Raw genomic sequence first — 5587 nt, 5'->3', positions numbered from 1 at the left:
GAAAAAAGTCAAAGTTTGAGCACCTGTAACTTTGGAAGCAACTGAGATACAGTATCCTAGTTTATGATGCCGTGTAGAACCAGATCTTGGCAACCCACCCTTCAAAGCGCAACTTCGTAGCACTTTCGGTCTGTCTGCAATGGCGGTTTTAAAAAGTCCCTCAAAACACGAAAATAGACAAATTTTGATCGTTTTGGTCAGCAAATTTGGACCCAAAATTTTTTTTCTCGTTTTTGGTTCAAATCGATTTGGGGGGACCAGGGAACGTCCGAAATTCGATTCAAAGTTGTTTCCTGCAATTTGGCGAAAAACTAGAGGCCAAAAATCGGGTCTATTTTCTTGAAAAAAGTCAAAGTTTGAGCACCTGTAACTTTGGAACCAATTGAGATACAGTATCCTGGTTTATGATGCCGTGTAGAACCAGATCTTAGCAACCCACCCTTCAAAGCGCAACTTCGTAGCACTTTCGGTCTGTCTGCAATGGCGGTTTTAAAAAGTCCGTCAAAACACGAAAATAGGCCAAAAATCGGACAAATTTTGATCGTTTTGGTCAGGAAAATTTTCAAATTTGGACCCAAAATTTTTTTTCTCTTTTTTGGTTCAAATCGATTTTGGGGGACCAGGGAACGTCCGAAATTCGATTCAAAGTTGTTTCCTGCAATTTGGCGAAAAACTAGAGGCCAAAAATCGGGTCTATTTTCTTGAAAAAAGTCAAAGTTTGAGCACCTGTAACTTAGGAACCAATTGAGATACAGTATCCTGGTTTATGATGCCGTGTAGAACCAGATCTTGGCAACCCACCCTTCAAAGCGCAACTTCGTAGCACTTTCGGTCTGTCTGCAATGGCGGTTTTAAAAAGTCCCTCAAAACCCGAAAATAGGCCAAAAATCGGACAAATTTTGATCGTTTTGGTCAGCAAATTTGGACCCAAAATTTTTTTTCTCTTTTTTGGTTCAAATCGATTTGGGGGGACCAGGGAACGTCCGAAATTCGATTCAAAGTTGTTTCCTGCAATTTGGCGAAAAACTAGAGGCCAAAAATCGGGTCTATTTTCTTGAAAAAAGTCAAAATTTGAGCACCTGTAAATTTGGAACCAATTGAGATTGAGATACAGTATCCTGGTTTATGATGCCATGTAGACCCAGATCTTGGCAACCCACCCTTCAAAGCGCAACTTCGTAGCACTTTCGGTCTGTCTGCAATGGCGGTTTTAAAAAGTCCCTCAAAACCCGAAAATAGGCCAAAAATCGGAAAAATTTTGATCGTTTTGGTCAGGAAAATTATCAAATTTGGACCCAAATTTTTTTTTCTATTTTTTGGTTCAAATCGATTTGGGGGGACCAGGGAACGTCCGAAATTCGATTCAAAGTTGTTTCCTGCAATTTGGCGAAAAACTAGAGGCCAAAAATCGGGTCTATTTTCTTGAAAAAAGTCAAAGTTTGAGCACCTGTAACTTTGGAACCAATTGAGATACAGTATCCTGGTTTATGATGCCGTGTAGAACCAGATCTTGGCAACCCACCCTTCAAAGCGCAACTTCGTAGCACTTTCGGTCTGTCTGCAATGGCGGTTTTAAAAAGTCCCTCAAAACCCGAAAATAGGCCAAAAATCGGACAAATTTTGATCGTTTTGGTCAGGAAAATTTTCAAATTTGGACCCAAAATTTTTTTTCTCTTTTTTGGTTCAAATCGATTTGGGGGGACCAGGGAACGTCCGAAATTCGATTCAAAGTTGTTTCCTGCAATTTGGCGAAAAACTAGAGGCCAAAAATCGGGTCTATTTTCTTGAAAAAAGTCAAAGTTTGAGCACCTGTAACTTTGGAACCAATTGAGATACAGTATCCTGGTTTATGATGCCGTGTAGAACCAGATCTTGGCAACCCACCCTTCAAAGCGCAACTTCGTAGCCCTTTCGGTCTGTCTGCAATGGCGGGTTTAAAAAGTCCCTCAAAACCCGAAAATAGGCCAAAAATCGGACAAATTTTGATCGTTTTGGTCAGCAAATTTGGACCCAAATTTTTTTTTCTCTTTTTTGGTTCAAATCGATTTGGGGGGACCAGGGAACGTCCGAAATTCGATTCAAAGTTGTTTCCTGCAATTTGGCGAAAAACTAGAGGCCAAAAATCGGGTCTATTTTCTTGAAAAAAGTCAAAGTTTGAGCACCTGTAACTTTGGAACCAATTGAGATACAGTATCCTGGTTTATGATGCCGTGTAGAACCAGATCTTGGCAACCCACCCTTCAAAGCGCAACTTCGTAGCACTTTCGGTCTGTCTGCAATGGCGGTTTTAAAAAGTCCCTCAAAACACGAAAATAGGCCAAAAATCGGACAAATTTTGATCGTTTTGGTCAGGAAAATTTTCAAATTTGGACCCAAAATTTTTTTTCTCTTTTTTGATTCAGATCGATTTTGGGGGACCAGGGAACGTCGGAAATTCGATTCAAAGTTGTTTCCTGCAATTTGGCGAAAAACTAGAGGCCAAAAATCGGGTCTATTTTCTTGAAAAAAGTCAAAGTTTGAGCACCTGTAACTTTGGAACCAACTGAGATACAGTATCCTGGTTTATGATGCCGTGTAGAACCAGATCTTGACAACCCACCCTTCAAAGCGCAACTTCATAGCACTTTCGGTCTGTCTGCAATGGCGGTTTTAAAAAGTCCCTCAAAACCCGAAAATAGGCCAAAAGTCGGACAAATTTTGATCGTTTTGGTCAGCAAATTTGGACCCAAAATTTTTTTTCTCTTTTTTGGTTCAAATCGATTTGGGGGGACCAGGGAACGTCCGTAATTCGATTCAAAGTTGTTTCCTGCAATTTGGCGAAAAACTAGAGGCCAAAAATCGGGTCTATTTTCTTGAAAAAAGTCAAAGTTTGAGCACCTGTAACTTTGGAACCAACTGAGATACAGTATCCTGGTTTATGATGCCGTGTAGAACCAGATCTTAGCAACCCACCCTTCAAAGCGCAACTTCGTAGCACTTTCGGTCTGTCTGCAATGGCGGTTTTAAAAAGTCCATCAAAACCCGAAAATAGGCCAAAAATCGGACAAATTTTGATCGTTTTGGTCAGAAACAAATTTGGACCCAAAATTTTTTTTCTCGTTTTTGGTTCAAATCGATTTGGGGGGACCAGGGAACGTCCGAAATTCGATTCAAAGTTGTTTCCTGCAATTTGGCGAAAAACTAGAGGCCAAAAATCGGGTCTATTTTCTTGAAAAAAGTCAAAGTTTGAGCACCTGTAACTTTGGAAGCAACTGAGATACAGTATCCTAGTTTATGATGCCGTGTAGAACCAGATCTTGGCAACCCACCCTTCAAAGCGCAACTTCGTAGCACTTTCGGTCTGTCTGCAATGGCGGTTTTAAAAAGTCCCTCAAAACACGAAAATAGACAAAATTTGATCGTTTTGGTCAGCAAATTTGGACCCAAAATTTTTTTTCTCGTTTTTGGTTCAAATCGATTTGGGGGGACCAGGGAACGTCCGAAATTCGATTCAAAGTTGTTTCCTGCAATTTGGCGAAAAACTAGAGGCCAAAAATCGGGTCTATTTTCTTGAAAAAAGTCAAAGTTTGAGCACCTGTAACTTTGGAACCAACTGAGATACAGTATCCTGCTTTATGATGCCGTGTAGAACCAGATCTTGGCAACCCACCCTTCACAGTGCAACTTCGTAGCACTTTCGGTCTGTCTGCAATGGCGGTTTTAAAAAGTCCCTCAAAACCCGAAAATAGGCCAAAAATCGGACAAATTTTGATCGTTTTGGTCAGGAAAATTTTCAAATTTGGACCCAAATTTTTTTTCTCTTTTTTGGTTCAAATCGATTTTGGGGGACCAGGGAACGTCCGAAATTCGATTCAAAGTTGTTTCCTGCAATTTGGCGAAAAACTAGAGGCCAAAAATCGGGTCTATTTTCTTGAAAAAAGTCAAAGTTTGAGCACCTGTAACTTAGGAACCAATTGAGATACAGTATCCTGGTTTATGATGCCGTGTAGAACCAGATCTTGGCAACCCACCCTTCAAAGCGCAACTTCGTAGCACTTTCGGTCTGTCTGCAATGGCAGTTTTAAAAAGTCCCTCAAAACACGAAAATAGGCCGAAAATCGGACAAATTGGTCATGAAAATTTTCAAATTTGGACCCAAAATTGTTTTTCTGTTTTTTGGTTCAAATCGATTTGGGGGGACCAGGGAACGTCCGAAATTCGATTCAAAGTTGTTTCCTGCAATTTGGCGAAAAACTAGAGGCCAAAAATCGGGTCTATTTTCTTGAAAAAAGTCAAAGTTTGAGCACCTGTAACTTTGGAACCAATTGAGATACAGTATCCTGGTTTATGATGCCGTGTAGAACCAGATCTTAGCAACCCACCCTTCAAAGCGCAACTTCGTAGCACTTTCGGTCTGTCTGCAATGGCGGTTTTAAAAAGTCCGTCAAAACACGAAAATAGGCTAAAAATCGGACAAATTTTGATCGTTTTGGTCAGGAAAATTTTCAAATTTGGACCCAAAATTTTTTTTCTCTTTTTTGGTTCAAATCGATTTTGGGGGACCAGGGAACGTCCGAAATTCGATTCAAAGTTGTTTCCTGCAATTTGGCGAAAAACTAGAGGCCAAAAATCGGGTCTATTTTCTTGAAAAAAGTCAAAGTTTGAGCACCTGTAACTTAGGAACCAATTGAGATACAGTATCCTGGTTTATGATGCCGTGTAGAACCAGATCTTGGCAACCCACCCTTCAAAGCGCAACTTCGTAGCACTTTAGGTCTGTCTGCAATGGCGGTTTTAAAAAGTCCATCAAAACCCGAAAATAGGCCAAAAGTCGGACAAATTTTGATCGTTTTGGTCAGCAAATTTGGACCCAAAATTTTTTTTCTCTTTTTTGGTTCAAATCGATTTGGGGGGACCAGGGAACGTCCGAAATTCGATTCAAAGTTGTTTCCTGCAATTTGGCGAAAAACTAGAGGCCAAAAATCGGGTCTATTTTCTTGAAAAAAGTCAAAATTTGAGCACCTGTAAATTTGGAACCAATTGAGATTGAGATACAGTATCCTGGTTTATGATGCCATGTAGACCCAGATCTTGGCAACCCACCCTTCAAAGCGCAACTTCGTAGCACTTTCGGTCTGTCTGCAATGGCGGTTTTAAAAAGTCCCTCAAAACCCGAAAATAGGCCAAAAATCGGACAAATTTTGATCGTTTTGGTCAGCAAATTTGGACCCACAATTTTTTTTCTCTTTTTTGGTTCAAATCGATTTGGGGGGACCAGGGAACGTCCGAAATTCGATTCAAAGTTGTTTCCTGCAATTTGGCGAAAAACTAGAGGCCAAAAATCGGGTCTATTTTCTTGAAAAAGTCAAAGTTTGAGCACCTGTAACTTTGGAACCAATTGAGATACAGTATCCTGGTTTATGATGCCGTGTAGAACCAGATCTTGGCAACCCACCCTTCAAAGCGCAACTTCGTAGCACTTTCGGTCTGTCTGCAATGGCGGTTTTAAAAAGTCCCTCAAAACCCGAAAATAGGCCAAAAATCGGACAAATTTTGATTGTTTTGGTCAGGAAAATTTTCAAATTTGGACCCAAAATTTTTTTTCTCT

The sequence above is a fragment of the Lottia gigantea genome, assembly GCF_000327385.1.
Source record: "Lottia gigantea unplaced genomic scaffold LOTGIsca_77, whole genome shotgun sequence".
Lineage (NCBI taxonomy): Eukaryota > Metazoa > Mollusca > Gastropoda > Lottiidae > Lottia > Lottia gigantea.
The sequence above is the reverse complement of the archived record's forward strand: the minus strand, read 5'-3'. Positions refer to the sequence as shown.